The sequence below is a fragment of the Mus caroli genome, chromosome 14 (assembly GCF_900094665.2).
Source record: "Mus caroli chromosome 14, CAROLI_EIJ_v1.1, whole genome shotgun sequence".
Classification (NCBI taxonomy): Eukaryota; Metazoa; Chordata; class Mammalia; order Rodentia; family Muridae; genus Mus; species Mus caroli.
In genome coordinates this window covers 93,561,637-93,579,151 of record NC_034583.1, presented here as the reverse complement: position 1 = coordinate 93,579,151, position 17,515 = coordinate 93,561,637, and the positions used below count along the sequence as shown (strand labels likewise).

At 41.9% G+C, this 17,515-nt stretch overlaps 1 protein-coding gene across 1 annotated transcript in view; it reads right to left on the bottom strand.

Annotated features, from left to right (window-relative positions):
* Positions 1-7,827, bottom strand: part of Scel (sciellin) — a 103,483-nt gene extending 95,656 nt beyond the window's left edge. The window contains exon 1 of the mRNA XM_021181896.1: positions 7,740-7,827. The gene's annotated coding sequence lies outside the window, so the exon portion shown is untranslated. The remainder of the gene's footprint in view (positions 1-7,739) is intronic.
* Between the last annotated feature and the right edge of the window lie 9,688 nt (positions 7,828-17,515).

The window sequence follows — 17,515 nt, the reverse complement described above, 5'->3', positions numbered from 1 at the left end:
GAGTTCGAGGCCAGCCTGGTCTACAAAGTGAGTTCCAGGACAGCCAGGGCTACACAGAGAAACCCTGTCTTGAAAAAAACAAAACAAACAAAAAACAAAACAAAAAAAGAAAAGTTAAGTCACAGTTTGAATTTGTTACCCAAGCCTAATGTTCTTCCTCTGTGTTTCTAAGCTTTTACGGGATAAGTAGGTTTAAAATCTGACCGGGGGTCAACAGAACAGTCACGGTTCTTTTATTAGTAAAGAGCACAGATGACAAAAGGTCTGTGACCAAGACTTTTAGCAATAGGGCCACTTGATGGGTCACTGCCATGTGCCAATTCTTGTGCTCAAGCATATCATCTTATTTAATCTTTTCAGTGGGTGCTATTATCTCTAATTATAGGCGCCCAAGATGTAACCTGCACAGATCAGAGCAAGCGGTAGAAACAGGAGCTGTAATTAAGTGTGTATGACTATAATGTAGTAAATGGTTCTATATACAACTCCAAATGCTACACAATGTAGCCAATATAAGGCTTTGCAGAGAATCACTCTGGTAGACCAAAAGATGAGCAAGAGTTTAAGTGTGGTTGGGGGTAGCAACAGTCATGAAGGGTGGAGCCAACATCTCCTGATAGCTCAGGGTGGAACTTCTCAGCTCCCACCACACTGAAGCCAAGTGTGCTGACACTAGTCCTGATAGCACTGTTTCCCTGGGGCCATCTTGCTGCCAGACAGCTGAGCAATGCTTCCAGTTCATTTCCAAAACTTAAGTTGTCCGTTGATGCGATCTAGATTAATAAAGGGAGATGTACTGTATGCAATTTGGTAATAATAGTTCATTGAGAATTCTGCATTTCTTCTCTAAACTAAAAATAACTGATAGTACAGATTTTTTTTTAATTATTTTTGGATTTAAGTGATGCCAAAATAATGGTCCCCTGATGGATGGTTCAAGGTAGGCGGGGTCTGCTCTGTGGACTCCTCTCTGTTTTTCCCACATAAGTTTCCTCGGCCAATCATCTCCTACCTTGCCTTCTTTCATCAGCCTGTTTGGTGGTCCAGAGCCACTTCTTGTAGCTGCTAAAGCGTCTGTGTGGCGAGCCCCTCTCTTATCCAGTTCTACTTTCCCAGGCATTTTCCTGCAATGGAACTCTTCTAATTTACCCAATACAGAAAGCAACATCTTTTAAATGTTCTTTAAATAAGATACTTCTTATGCAGTAATTATAAGGGGATCAACAACATACATTGTTGTGAAGAATATTCTTGTTATTTTTTTTTTAAAATACTTTTTTAGGATTGAGCTGTCAATCACAAGCCTCTAAAACTGAAGGCTAAAGAGTAAAAGCAGCTAAAGCTTATGTTTATGCAATTCTTTAATGCATTACTGTTTTAGGGACTGGAATTACCTGGATCTTAAATCTGTTCAACATCCAAGCAAATGAGGCCACTTTAGCAGCCTCAGTTCAGCTAATTGGGCTTGTTCGTAAGTGCCATCTTCCAGTCTCACTGCAGTAAAGTTTATAGCTTCTCAGGAGAAAGATGAAACGCTTCAAAAAGCTGCTGCCTGAGTCTACGTGGAACAGCAGCATATGTCAGCAACTGAGCCTCTCCGTTTTCATTCTTTGTGAGACAGGGTCTTACCAGGGAGCCCAATCTGAGCTCCAAGAGCTGCCTCAGCCTCCCAGGGATTATAGCAGAGCTAGTTTTTACATTTATATTTGAAATGTAGAAATTCATGGGCAAGTGATGCTCCAATTCTTCTCTGTTGTGTTGGGAACTACAAAAATCACCATTTGGTTTTGGTTTTGTTTTCAAAGTGCTTGCAAGAACTTTGTGATATGTAACATCACACTTATATTTTATCATTGAGGAGACAAAACCCCAGAGAAGGGGTTCACAGTCGTTCAGCCAATTAGTGTTCTAAATTAGAAATTCTCATATTAAATCTCATATTAAATCTTATATTAAATCTCTTGCCACAGCGCTAGTATTGACCTGTGCCTATAACCAGCTATAGTCTAGATGACCATGCAACCAATTCTCAACATTCAAGTTTAAATATCCCTTAACTTTCAAAGTATTAAATATGTCAGTTAAAATTCTAATCACGAAGCTAAAACTCTCAAGGACCTTGACATAAACAGAACCAAACAAAGTAAAAGAAAATATAATAACTGTCAGCCACCAGCCGATCTTTCCTCTCTTCTTTGAAGTTCAACACCAGAAGGTAGTCCTTCACTGTTTCATTCACTGTTTGCAAGCCTTGCCAAAAGACATCTGTCCTCAGGTTTTAGACAAAAGTACTCTGAAGCTCAGAATCAAGACTGCCTTAGTTCTTGGATACATAAGAAACTATGCACATCTCTTGCATCTAAAATGTCCACTCTTTTGTTCCTCCCCTTGCTTTGATTCTTTGTGTTGCTGTTGTTGGGCTGGGAACTGAACCCCAAGCTTCATGCATGGTAGGCAAGCACTCCAGCCCTGAGCTATATTCCCAGTATTTTCTGTTTTGAAGAGTGACATTTCTTGGGGTAGCTTCCTTGTCTAACAATTAGCTGTTTGCTATCCCTAACTCCCGAAGCTTTGGAATTTCCTAGAGCACCTCCCACTTCATCTACAATTTCCTTTTTCTTCTTTGGGTCTTCTCTACAGAGACAGGCATTTAGAAATCTTACCCACGGGGGAAATGACTCTTGGCTGAGTAAAAACACCGTTACCTCTTTCGGCTAGCTTTCTCTTAAAAAGCATTGTGAGAGCAAACCATGTAGACTGGATGGGGAAGGGACCCAGAGAGGGAAAGATGGGAAAGCGAAACAAAAAAGAAAAAAAAAATGTAGAGCTGTAGGTAGATTAACAAAACACAAGATAAAGGAAGAAAATGGAAAAGAAAGACCTGGGTCATAGGGTAACAAGTTTATATTTTACACACATCATCTCGTTTAAGATTTACAAAACATTTTTAGGCCATTAGTTTACAATGACTGTCCTCACTCCGTAGCTACATGAGGTGCCATGACCAGATGGAGCCATGGCATGGAATGTGGTCTTCTGAATAGAAATTCTGAATAAAATTGTCCCTCATAGGCTCATGTTGTTGAATACGTGGTCCCCAGTTGTGGGGCTATTTGGGAAAGTTTAGGTCGTTCAGTGTTTCTGGAGGAAGTGAACCCTTGGGATGGGCGTGGTGGGTAAATGGCCTCACCTACTCCCAGTTTGGTGTCTTTCATTTATGCTTATCTTTGATGATGTGAGCATTCAGCTTCCTGCCCCTTTGCCATGCCCCCACCATGCCCCCACCATGCCCCCACCATGCCCCCCTCTGGAACCCTTTGGATGTAAACTCTCCCTGCTCACTGTTGCCTTGGTTATGGTATTGCATCACAGCAGCAAAAAGTAGTTAATGAAATGGCAGTGATTAAAATAATGTCCCAGTCATTTTACAGAAAGCTAGGACAGGAGCTTGAAAGAGAGGCCGGTTTATCCTGGATAGGAATCTCAGGACGAATGGTTTGCCTGGGGTTACATAGCTGGTGAATTAAACTGTGGAGGTTCAAACTCAAACCAACCCAATACCAAAGTTCCTGTCTTAGGAACACAGCAGGCAAGGGGACGGGGGTGGAAAGTTACTGAACTGAAGGAAATGGGGAATGGAGTAAGAGTCTCTTTGCTGCAGAGCGTTGTGCTAGGTCAACCAGCTGCATGAGCCAGAACAGATTTTCACAGCTCATTTGACCAAAAAAAAAAAAAAAAAAAAAAAAATTATGAGATCAACGGAGAGTGGCAATTGGCTAGGTTAACTACTTCAGAATCTTTTCCCAATTTATGAACTTTTAAGACATTTAAGGAAATGGCTGACTTTTTGGAAAGCAATGCAAATACTTGCCTAGTACAAATATCTGCAACCTGGAAAGCAGGCAGAGAGAAAGCAAATGTGTCGAGAACAATGGTATAAACAGAAGTGGCCTGAGATATACACCTTGATTTATAAGAAAGTCCTGGGTATTTTGTTCTTCAGAAATCACTGTGACAGATGGAATCCCTAAACAGGAAGAGGGCAAAGGCTGTAAAACTATTTTAAAAAGAAGAATAAGAGAGATAATTTCAGACCTGTAAATAATAAATAACTAATAATCACAGACCCATAAAAAGATCTAGCCAATAAGTAAAACAAACCATCAAAGAGCTATTATTATACCCAAGCCATGAAATCTTAGGGAAGTGAAAAACAAATAGATATTTCTAAGTATCTTCGTTACATGCTTCTATTTTGACCACCTCCAGGGATTAATTAATTAATGGATTTATTACAGTAAGCATCTCTGTTGCGTCTCTACCCAATGAAGGGAATCTAAACTTCTCAGACAAGTCTAGACTTAGCTTCTTAACATGGTTAGAAATGGCCATTTATTTTTCTATCATGGGCTAAGAGTCTAAGCGTAGCAATCTTGCTTACTGGTGGTGAAAAGAATCCAAAATTTAGCTCAATTCAATCTTTTGCTATCCAGATCTCTGAATGTACCAGTTTTCTACATCTTTATAAACCCCTAACATCAAATTGACACTCTGATAGTTCTTGGTTTTAATACATAAAGCTTTCCTGATCCTTGCTAGGGGATAACTCCATAGTTTACCTTTACAATTGTCCACTTCATCCTACAGAGACACTGACTTAATACTCAGCACTTGGTATTCAATCATAAAAAAATCATCAGAGTCCTATCAGGGACCATTTCTAGTTCATTGATTCAAGGTCAGGCCTATCAGGGAGAGAGCCCCTTGGAACTTTCTGCATACAGCATCCCTAATGATGAACAGGAAGAGAGCAGGCACGAGAGGGTCGTTTCCTGCAGATCTTTTAACTGAAATTAGTCTTTCATGCAGAGACACGCTCTGCTTGCCGTGTAATCCTTACATACTTTTTGGAAGCCTGCTACAGTCTCCTGGGACAAGCAGTTCATTGTCTTCTAAGGGAACATCCGTAGAAGGGAGATTTACTAACATCGTTTTAGAGCCAAGAGCCTTGGGTTTAGAGATAAGTTAGGATATGTTATTTAGATTTTTAGAGTTCTTGTGTATTACAATTACAGTGAATAGTTGGGACTATAAGTTTTCTTGTCTAGATGTAAACCCATTGGAATTTAACATGACGCTATAAGATTCCCCGTTCTAATTAATGACCACAATAAGAGATCCATATCATCAAAGAATTTGGCAACTGACAAAAAAACACAAGTGAAATAAACGAAGCTGTCATCTGCAAAGCATGTACCTGACGGAGAGAAAATGGTGATAGCTGTGCACCATGTCAAGCAGGGAGCACTGGCAGCTACAGGTAGCTGTATGGAAACCAATATGTAACAACGTTTATTCTTCCAAAGTTCTTAAGATGAGAAAACAGAAAAAGATGCACAAATGGCTGAGAAGCAGAGGAATGGCCGGAAGGAAGCTGTGTGGAAACAACTGCGATTTCTCCTAGACTGCTGGGCTGAGGATTTTATCTCCTTGCTCTTAAGGAATGCTTGGAGTTCATGCCTCCACCACACCAGACAGTAACGTGAAGTCACGTTCCCTTGAGGTGACCGTCTGGCGGACCATGCGCAGTTAATTCCACAGTGTGGACTCAATCATTTAAAGCACACTTCTGTTTGGTTTACAAAGTTCCCAGGAATGGAACCCTCCAGAACAGCCATCAGCATTCTGACAGTCGGGGAAGGCAGCCCAGTAAACAGAACCTAGCGAATGGCAGCTGAAGGGAAGACGATGCTGAATGCGGGGACCCCACCACAGCCTTTACATGTGTACCACACAAGTTCACACCAAGGGGCCCGTGGCTCCTACTAATTAACCCTACAAATATAGGAAATAGAAAGACCAAGTCCAAAAGCCACTAATCAAAAAGGCCTTTCTATGCCAAATGCACACCACATACATTCTATATAACAGCACTGTCCTTTACTGCTGGCAAGGACACTCTTGCTTCCGTGTCACTACAGAGAGTCCTTATATAAAGATACAATTTAGTTCATTCTGCTGCGGCTTGTTACGTCAAAGAACTCTGGAAACTCATTGAGAGAAATCTAATAAGCAAATGACGGAGATCTGACTTCACCTTCTGGTTCTGCCACTCTGGGCCTGGAAGGTTGCCTAATTCTCATTCCTTGTCTTCCTCATCTAGAAAATTCAAAGGGTAGAGCCAAGAGACCTGCTTTGAAAACCAAGTAAAAAAAGCCAAATGCAGTAGCATATATTTGTAATCTCAGCATCCCTGCAGTAAGATGGGAGGAAGAGACTGGACAATCAGCTACAAGCTCAGGGGCCAGACTGGAAGACACCACACACCAGAAACAAAAGAGAGATGCTACCTCAATATGGTGGCAGGCTCCTGAAAATTGTCCTCCGATCGCCACATGCATGCTACGGAATGCACACTCCCATACTCATTCACCCCCGCCACACACACACACACACAAAACACAAAACACACATACATATACTCACACCCCTTTCAGTTGAAAAATTATACCAGTAGGTTGCTAAGACTTACATGCACCTAAATTTCTATACAATTTTGAATTGTTTCCATGTAGTCTCTGTATATCTTGACACTTAGAATCATCCAACGGTCTTTGTAAACTCTTAACTGCTTAGTTTTTTTTTTTCCCAACACTTTAAATACTAGAGCATAGCCTTCATCAGACAAGCCGTATCTGTCTCATCAGCTACAGAAGTGAAAGCCAGTTTTCAATTTCATGAAAATAAAACTGTAGCCCACTCATGCTGTCTGTCCTTGGGCATTCTGTTGACTACTCTTGTTGGAAAACAAAGGAATCAAGCTCTTCTGTAAATCTTTGGGACTTGAGCACTGACACATCTCGGGTAGTCTAAGATTTTGGGTAACTTAGTCAGGCATAGGAAGCAACGAAACTCCCAGGTCTTCAATAGAGCCAGGTCTTCAGGGGGAAAGAGTTGCTAAACAAGCTATGTCTGATTTCTGCTGTATATCATAAACATAAATGATTAAAAAAAAAAAGAGTCAGACAAGCCAGCTGACTTTTCAGGAGTAAGAAGGGCAGAGAAGGGCAGAGAAGTTGAAATTACTTCTGCCTACCTTAAGCCAATCTTGAGCTAATTCAAAACATAATATAGCAAAATTGGTCATGTGCACACAATCCCCTGTGAAGAATCACACATCTCCACGTCGCCCCCTCCTTACTCCATCCCATGAATCTCTAATGTAAGCAAGGGGGATTTTCTTATTTGGAGATATTAAGGTTGAATGGGTTTGCAGTTTTTTGTCACACTTGAGATAAAAAGATATTACGCTATTTGTAAAACCAATAAAGTTTAATATTTCACTAGAAGCATCACTTATGAAAACCAGAAAGCTCTCTTTTTAATGAAACAGTTTTATAGTCACTGGAGAAAACAAACCAGTGAGTGCCGATTCCTTGATTTAAAACCTTTATTATCTCTATGAGAAGTAGGATTCCAGAACACCAGCTCCTGTGGGAAACGCAAAAAGCTCTTCGTATCTGTAATGCCGTGATGTGTACAATGGCTAAGTTAAAGACTGTGGAAACTAGAAGTGTAGAGCTATTGGCACACGGGCTACTCATCATAGGCTGTCAATTTAGAAACAAGTCAGAGAAGACACAGACAGCCCAGATCTGAATCATTTTGAGGGGAAACAGAAAAGTTTGCACAAACCACAAAGCAGCTGTATTCATCTCTGCAAGCAGAATTCAACTCACCTTTCTTGTGCAGGAACCCAGGACTCTTGGCTAACTGGCCCGCAGTGATTCCCCAAGTGGATCCGGCGCACCTGGAGCTTCCTGGGTGCACTTCCCACCTCCGCTCGCCTGTTAATGAACAGCTTAGAGGCTTCTCTCTCAACACTGAGTCACGCAGGGAGGAGGCAGGCCGTGTGAAAGAGGGTGTCACCCTATACAAATACCAGCTCAACAAAAACAGTCTCATTTACAGGACGGCTGTCTCTGTGGGGAAGTTCTTCAAATAACTCGTGGTTATTTGAAATGTTCCTTATCGCTCTTTCAACTGATCTCTACAACGCACAATTCTGGCAAGCAGGCAGCCCAGTCAACCACTTGTAAATGAGCTTTGTAAAAAGCAAAGCAGAACTGGAGGAGCAGAACTGGGAATCTCTCTTCCCTCCCACCCACCTCCCTCTTTCTCTCTCTCCCTCCATCTACTACTTGGGGTGTGAAGTCACAGACATGTGTACCAGGAGCAGACTGCCCAGTTGAGAAAGGAACATTTACATGAACTCTGGGACCAGAAGATGTAGGCAGAATCCATTATAGAAATTCCACATTCCGAACATTTTTATACAGACATCAATGGAATAGCACACCCCAAATGTAAGAATCTTAACCCTTAAATTATTTCACAATATGTTTAAAATTTTTTTTAAAGAGCAGAACCTCTCCGTGGTAAAGGCTCTTGCTGCCAAGCCTGATGGTCTGACTTTAATCTTTGAGACCCACACGGTAGAGAGAGCAAACTGATTCCTGCAGGTTGTCTCTGACCACAGGCAGACCCCAACATGCATATCCAAACACACACGCGCCAATGATTCAATAGAATTTTAATTAACGTTTAATGTGGTAAGAACAGTTGAAGCTCCTTTTCCAGCTGATGGTGGCATAGATCCCTGCATCGAAGCTCCTTCTGCTGCGAAGAAGAAAGAACACGGAAGGGCATCCTGGTGAGTACAGTGTGGGTGTCTGTGGGGGCTCCTCTCTAACAGGCTCTGAAGTGAACCTTTCACAACAGCAAGAAGGATTTAAGTGAGCTTAGCATTCGGGAGCTTTGCTCAAGGAGACGGGATCATCTGTTTCCTGGGTCATCTCAATTCATCGACACACCAATAATTAACCTCCTTAAGACGGCTCCTAAAAACTGTGTCAGGCTTGGGTATGACAAGAATAACAAGAAGGAGCAACATCCACGGGAGGGGGCCAGGCAACTGCAGGACGGATTGAAGCTGGAGATCTCCTGGATGTTCCTTAGTTCTAGGCTGAGGGGTTGGAAAATCTAAAGCAAAGACTGTTTTCACAGTGAAACATATAGCCCTGACTCATGATGTACCGAATGTATTTATACATGATTTTACACACGCGCGCGCGCGCGCGTGTGTGTGTGTGTGTGTGTGTGTGTGTGTGTGTGTGTGTGTGAGTGTCTGTTTGCACACATGCACATAGGTGCACATGCCTCTGTGTACACATCTCATATGCTAGAAGTTAACCTCAGGGGTCTTTCTCAGTTGTTCTCTACCTTATTTTGTGAGATGGGTTCCTTGCATCAGATCTCGTTCTGGGCAACCAAGAGCCCCCAAGGACCCACGTGTCATTGCCTCCACTACCACAGGGCTGAGGCACAAGGTACACCCCCACTGTACTCACCTTTATGTAGGTTCTGTGGACCTGAACTCAGGTCTTCACACTGGTACTGCAAGTGCTCTACTTACTGAGACATCTCCTTAGTCCCTAAAATATCTTTAAAATAAAATTTAAATTTTTGTCAGGGTGTTATAGTTAGGTTAGATATTATTAATATCCATGGGAAATTTTGAAAAGAAGATGTGACCCATTTTTTTGTGTGGATATTTTCCTTATTTACATTTTCAAATCTTTTTCCCTTTCCAGGTCTCCTCTTTAGAATCTCCCTATGCTATGCCCCCTCCTCCAGCCTCTATGAGGGTATTCCCCCACCTACCCACTCCCATCCCCCTTCCTGGCATTCCCATACACTGGGGCATCAAACACCCTCAGGCCTGAGGGCCTCTCCCCTCACTGACCAACAAGGCCATCTTCTGCCACATATGTGGCCAGCGCCATGGATCAATCCATGTGTATTGTTTGGTTGGTGGTCCAGTCCCTGGTAGCTCCCGGGAGGTCTGACCTGTTGACACTGTTGCTCCCTCTATGGGGCTACAAACCCCCTCAGCTCCTTCAGTCCCTTCTCCAACTCCTCCATTGGGGAGCCCTGAGTTCAGTCCAATGCTTGGCTGCAAGCTTCCTTCTCTCTATTTGTCAGGCTCTGGCAGAACCTCTCAGGAGACAGCTATATCAGGCTCCTGTCAGCAAGCACTTCTTGGCATCCACCCTAGTGTCTAGGTTTGGTGGCTATAAATGGGATGGATCCCCAGGTGGGATAGTCTGTGTGTGGCCTTTCCTTCAGTCTCTACGCCACACTTTGTCTCCATATTTCCTCCTGTGAGTATTTTGTTCAACCTTCTAATAAGCACTGAAGCATCCACATTTTAGTCTTCCTTCTTCTTAGGCTTCATATGGTCTGTAAATTGAATTTTGGGTATTCTGAACTTTTGGACTAATATCCTCTTATCAGTAAGTACATACCATGTTTGTTCCTTTGTGACTGAGTCACCTCACTTTGAGGAATATTCTCAAATTTCATCCATTTGCCTAAGAATTTCATGAAGTCATTGTTTTTAATGTCTGAGTAGTACTCCATTATGTAAATGTACCACATTTTCTATATCCATTCCTCTGTTGAGGGACATCTGGGTTGCTTTAGCTTTTGGCTATTATAAATATGGCTGCTATGAACATAATGGAGCATGTGTTCTTATTACATGTTGGAGCATCTTCTGGGTATATGCCCAGGAGTGGTATAGCTGGGTCCTCAGGTAGTACTATGCCCAATTTTCTGAGGAATGGCCAGACTGATTTCCAGGATGTGATCCATCTTATACAAGATCAAGCCAATAAAAATCCATGCAGAGATTGGGTAGATGGTGTCCAGGCCTCACTCGATACTGAGGGGTTATTGGCACCACACAGTTCCTGGGGAGAGAGAACCATTGTTTATTAATAATGGGGAAGCCGGTAGGTTTTCCATGCTCCAGCAGATGGTTTCACACCCATGCACTTATGAGCAACACTAGCTGGACTTAATATATTATCAAAAAAATGAAAGAGAAAATAGACAAAATTGGAAGGGGGCATGGCAGTAGGGTTGAAAGGGACAATGGGGATAGATATGATCATATTTCATTGTGTACATGGTTGAGATACCCAGAAACAAAGAAAAGCTTTTAAAATAAAAAGTAAATAAAGTTATAGTTAGAACTTGGTTAAAATTGTGAGGATAAACAGTTCCAAACTATCTTGTATGGACAAGAACTAACTAACTTCCAGAATGTTTAAACATATGGCTTTGTCCCTCATAAAATACAGTACCAGAAAAATAGGGTTTTGCCTCATAAAGAAAACTGTCCAAGGTAAAGTTGAGGTATTTGAGTTTATGAATAGCTATTTCTTTGTGTAGTTAGCATTTCTCCTCCCCTGTGCATCAGGACACCCAGTTTACTAAGCAAAACCAGTACCTTTTCAATTCTGATTCAAAAGAGGGCTCATTCTAAACACGTAAGCAAAACCCAGACTTCATCACACCCAACAGGCATACTTCAGCATGACTCTCTACAGACTAGAATTCCAAGGAGTGTACAGAGGCCAAACACAAAGTGTGCGGGTGTGGCGGTGGCCATGGAGGCATGCCCTTAGTTTCTCTCCAGCCTGAACTGCCTAAACCCTGAGAATTCTTAGAATAACTGGGCTTGGTCAGGCTCACTGCACGGTGAGTTCTCGAAAGGTAAGCTCAGAAGTTGTCATGGCAAAGGTCTGGTGTCAGGCACCTACGCCAAATGATTGGCTGTAGCTGCCTAGAAAAATGGAACAAGGCTTAGAAGGAAAATCCAGACTCAACAAGATGAACCATAGCACTGTTCACCGCAGACCTTGGACCCTGTCTTGGACACTGGCGTGCCATGTTGCTTTGTCTCTATGTTGTATCTAAGGAAAGCACCAGCTCCCAATTCTACATAATATTGGAAGGGGAAAACATATATATTGTACTTCTACCTGCTCTAAGGAGCCATCACACATCATTTTAATAATTGTTATTAAATGATTTTTACCTCATCATCTCAGGGATGCTTCAAAACTGATAAAGACACGTCATCACCAGTCTAGTCCTCCTGGACTTTGAGGATTTTTTTTTAATAGAGGACTGATCATTTTCCTTCCAGGTAAAAGAAATAAATGTTATATGTCTGTTAAACAAAAGACATCATTAGTGTGGTAATTACAGAGCCAATTCCTTCTGCCTAGGAGTAGATAGATGCCATAATTAATGACTTGCAGCCAGCACTGCCGGGAGCTGATGCATTGCTTAATGTGCTTCACGGTGCCCTTGTGACACAGAGCAGTGGAGAACATAGTACAGACCCACGCATGCCTGGATTTAGTTTCCTGTGGACTCCACCATGGGCAAGTCATTTAGTCCTTGTGCCCTAGTTGTCCTTGATACAGTGAAGTTTGTAAACAGTATCACTTTACCAACTGGATGGGTCATATAAAGATGTTGCCCTTAGCATAGTCTCTCAGCTTGTGTTATACACAGAGGTAGTCAGAAGAACTCAGTCCTACATTCTTGCTGCTTTCTGTGTCTTCTTCAAACTCAAAACAAGAAATAGATATCTTCTCTATAGTAAATGTAGCTCTGGTTTGGGCAGTTCGTGGCAGAGCTAGTCCAGTTAATGGCAGAAAGAGAAATTAGTACAACTAGATAAGGGGGCTCAGCAGCCATTCTTTCTTCATTGGTACTGAAGTTGAAAACCCCTATTTCAAAATTTTAATTTCCCTCTTCTATTCGTGTCTATCAGTAATAAACCCACATGAGAAAGATAGAGGCAGCCATGTTGACTAAGCCAATTAAGAGAATATGTACCCTTTAATTTTGGCTGGTGACCAAGAGTAGGCTCATGCCTCAAAGTCTCTTGGTGCCAGCCTTAGGGGTACAGCATTTTTAAAAGCAACACCACGGTTACATCAATGTGAGATGAGGGTCAGAGTAGCCTGGAGACATTTGTTTAGGCAGAACATAGTTATTTCAGATACAACATGACACTAACTTTGACTTATTCCTCCTTCAGTTCTTTTAGTTTAAGTTTGTATAAACATGCGTTATGTTCATTAATACATCTGGAACATGATCAGGGTCATGGAAATTCCAAATGTGTTTCCAAGCAGACATGACTGTTGGGAGTGGACTGGGAGGGAATAGAAGGTGGAGAACTGGCAAAGCAACCACAAAAATGGAGTCAGGATGATGTAACCTTAGTCACTTCACACCAAAACCCTGTCTTAGTCTTGGTGTCAGAATCTGTTCATATCTGTATATGCCCAAGTCTCATGACCTCTGTAGATAGTCATGTGCTATCATGTAAATATGGTCTGGCCATTCTGACTTCAGACTGAGGAGAAGAACTGTGTACTGATGAGAAGAAAGCACTACTTTTTCTTCCACTGAAAAATGTAGGATGGGAAATCATTTGTATAATTACAGTCTTGTCTTTAAGCTGGGGCCACTATCCAACAGAGTCAACTAACCTGGTCCCTTGCAAACTCCCAGAGACTGAACCACCAACCAAAGGCCAAGCATCAAACTTGACCTTATGATTTTTAGCCCTGAAGAGCATACCTGGGGAGGGATTTGGAAATACTCAGAGCTTCAGACTCTGAGTGCTGTAAGCAGAAAAAAAATGGATGATACAGATGACTTCTAGAGACAAGGATGCTGCTAGAATGCAGATAATACACCAGGCAACATAGTGCAGACCCTTAATCTCAGCACTGAAGAGGCAGAGGTAGACAGATCTCTGTGAGCTTGAGGCCAACCTGATTTACATAGTGAGTTACAAGACAGCCAGGGCTATGTAAAGAGACAAAAAAAAATATGTTGAGTTTCCTAATGAGAAGAAAGAGTCTCCTGGAAATAGGAGGCATTCACAGCTGGTTCCAGTAAAATATCACATGTTGTGGTTATGCCCTGACATCTTGAATGACACTAAATCAGTACAAAAGTGGTAGACTAATTTATATGACAGAGGATAATTTAAGACAATATGGCAGTTTAGCTGTGTGGCATGGTTACTGATGTCAGCTTTTATCAGGGTTTACTGTGACAATCAGAAGTAAAAAGGGGGGCAAGGAAATAGAAAATATATGCAGTTTTGCAAGCAAAAAAAATATGTATGGAACATGTGGACAAATAAAACTTGCTCAAAGAGGTCAAAGTTAAAAAAACTAACCCATGTGGAATGGAAAGATTGGTCAGAAGTTAAGATCACTTATCTTTTGCAGAGGACTTGGGTTCAGTTCTCAGCATGCACATGACAAATCACACTGTCCGTAACTCATCACAGGAGATCTGACACCCTCTTATGACCTCTGTGGGTACCAAGCATGCATATGGTGCAGAGACATACATGTGTAAAAGACATTTATACACATAAAATAAAACAAATCAAGTTTTTAAAAGGAAGAGGAGGAAGAGGAAGAAGAGGAGGAAGAAGGAGGAAGAGGAGGAGGAGGAAGAAGAGGAGTAGAAGGAGGACTGTACCAGGCACTTAGCATCTCATCCCACTACTCTCTGCTTCGTGATCCACCATGATGTAAGGATCCTCTGCCACATACTCCTGCTTCCACAAATTCAGCCATGTTTTCCTAGTCATGACCTGCTAACACTTCTGAAACCTGGAGAGAAAAAAAAGATTTCCACAGTTAAGATCCTTCTGTCAGGTTTTATAATCACAGCAATTCACAAGTAAGTGATATAGACACCCCAATAATCTGTCATCTATGCTATGGCTGAATTCAGATTTTCAGATGTTCATGGACATCATCAAGAGTCAGTTTCTGGGGCATTCTGGTAGCATTATAAAAAAACTAACAATGACCTTTGACCGAAAGGAGAATATAAGAAAAGAAAGAAATAGAAGAAGCCCACGTGGAGTGCACCGTTCACTAAAATCTTGCATAATCGAATTCTCTTGGATGACAACTGGGTATTTAGAATTGTCTTCTGCTTGGTTGTCTTGGCATTCCTCTCTACTTAGAATTATCTTTTTCTTTCTTTCTCCAGGGCTCCAATACCATAATGGCAGTCGCATTTCCTCCTTAGAATCTATTGTATCTCCTCTCTCGTAATTTACCATTGCTTTGGTTTCCCACTGTGCTCATAAATTATAACCAAAAATTCATAGCAATACACTTTATTCTCCTACAATTTGGTGGTCAGATGTTAAAAGTTAGTTTCATGAACTAATTAATACTCAGGCGTTAGCTGGACTAGATTCTTCTGCAGGCACCAAGGGGGACACCTGCCTCTGTCTTTTCTCATTCTAGAGACTATTCACATCCCTCTGTCAATGATCTCTTCCAGGGATCATTCTGCCCTCTCTCTCTGCTATCACATCTCTTGCTACTGACAGTGGTCCTCTTGTTTTCCTCTTAGGAGGATGCTTGTGACTGACGGTGGTCCTCTTGTCTCCCTCTTAGGAGGATGCTTGTGGCTGGTGGTGGTCCTCTTGTCTCCCTCTTAGGAGGATGCTTGTGGCTGGTGGTGGTCCTCTNGTCTCCCTCTTAGGAGGATGCTTGTGGCTGGTGGTGGTCCTCTTGTTTCCCTCTTAGGAGGATGCTTGTGGCTGATGGTGGTCCTCTTGTCTCCCTCTTAGGAGGATGCTTGTGACTGATGGTGGTCCTCTAGTCTCCCTCTTAGGAGGATGCTTGTGACTGACGGTGGTCCTCTTGTCTCTCTCTTAGGAGGATGCTTGTGGCTGATGGTGGTCCTCTTGCCTCCCTCTTAGGAGGATGCTTGGGATAAAGGTGGTCCATAATGACAGTCCAGAATGATCTCCTTATCTCATACTCACTGATTCAATCACATTCACAAAGGTCTGTTTTACCAATCAAAATAGCATATTTACAAGTTCTGGGATTCAGATGTGGACATTTTCCAAGGAGTCACTATCCAGTTTACAAAGTGTTATCTTGTTTTCATGTATTTCCAGGCTCTCTAAAATTCATCACTTTTCATAAGTTGAAAATATAAACATCTTAAGTAACTAAAAGGACAAAATGCACATAACAATTTTAGTGAACCAAATCAATATTAGACAGAACACATTTTCTGGCCTTTAAGTTAAAATCGATGTCATAATTAATGATTGCTTCTAAAACTTTATACTCAGAACCATATGAGAGGCTACAAGTGTAGTTTGAGAAACATGCTATCTAAGCTATGATAAATTGGATGTGTTACATAAGCACATAAATGTACATACTTCCATTTATATGTACACATTCTATTTACACACTCTTAATACAAGTAGTATATAGAGACTTCTACCAGTAACATGCATATCACACCGACATGCATACAGAGACACACACACACAGGCGCACACACACACACACACATACACACACACACAGACATACTGACTGTTGAGAATGCTCTTTGTACCTGTCTTTTCTATCAGAATATAAGCAACTTGAAGTGGATCTGAGTTTATCTTTGAGTCCTCCTTAAGCCCAACCAGTTCTCAGAGACAGGTTTTATTATTGTTTTTGTTGTTGTTGTTGTTGTCAGTTTTTTTGGTTTTGCTTTTTTGGGTTTTGTTTCTTCTGTTTTGTTTGTTTGTTTATTTGAAGGCATTTGGTTGTATTACCTAGGGCAAATGGGCAAAAAGCAAAGAAGCCACTAGAAATGACACTGAAGCCAAAGGCTACATCTTTCTTAGTGTCCCAGGTTCACCGACCAGAGAAACATGGCTCCCATAGTCCTCTTGTCTCCTGCTGTGTTTCTGTTGCAATTTCCCTTTACTGCACACACATTCTCTCAAACCACCTGAGTCATCTGTGGTCTGAGACCTGTGACCTGGCTCCCTGCCCACACACGTTGTCTGACACCCTCCGGTCACCATGCCTGTTCTCTGCTCACCATGCCTGCCCCTCTGCTCACCCGCCTGCCCCACCTGCCCACGTCCTGCTTCATTCACACTCCTCACAACTCATCCACAAAGTGTCTCCAGATCCTGTGCTTTATATAATCAAATGAGTGGATCTAATTTTATTTTCTAGATATTTCTGGACTTTTTCAAATCTCCAAGTGTTATTGTAAAATAGTGAACCATCCTTTATAACAAAAGGATCACATTTGTGGTGATTTCAATTCTCTGTGTGATTTTTAGATATTTTGATATTGGCACACCTTGTCATCCTTTTTTTTTTTTTTTTTGAAAGTGATTTGAGAGTTGTAGTGTGTGTGTGTGTGTTTGTGTGTGTGTGTGTGTATGTTTGTGTGTGTGTGTTTGTCTGCGTGTATGTGCGTGTGTGCACCTGAACACCTGCCTCCGTATGTCCATGGAAATGAGAAACGTGTTTTCCAGTTACTTCTCACCTTCCAGCTTGCTGGGGCAGAGAGATTTCTACAGCTGCAGCTTGTGCTCCGCACTAGCTAACCCACAAGGTGCCAGGCCCCTCTCCTGTCTGTGCCTCCCGACTCCCGAAGGAATGCTGGGATTATAGATGACATCATCACATCCAGAGCTGAACGTGGATTCCAGGGGCACAAGTACTGCATGAATGACAATAACAACTTGGGATTCCAAAACTCTCATCTGTTTAAAACATGACAGCTA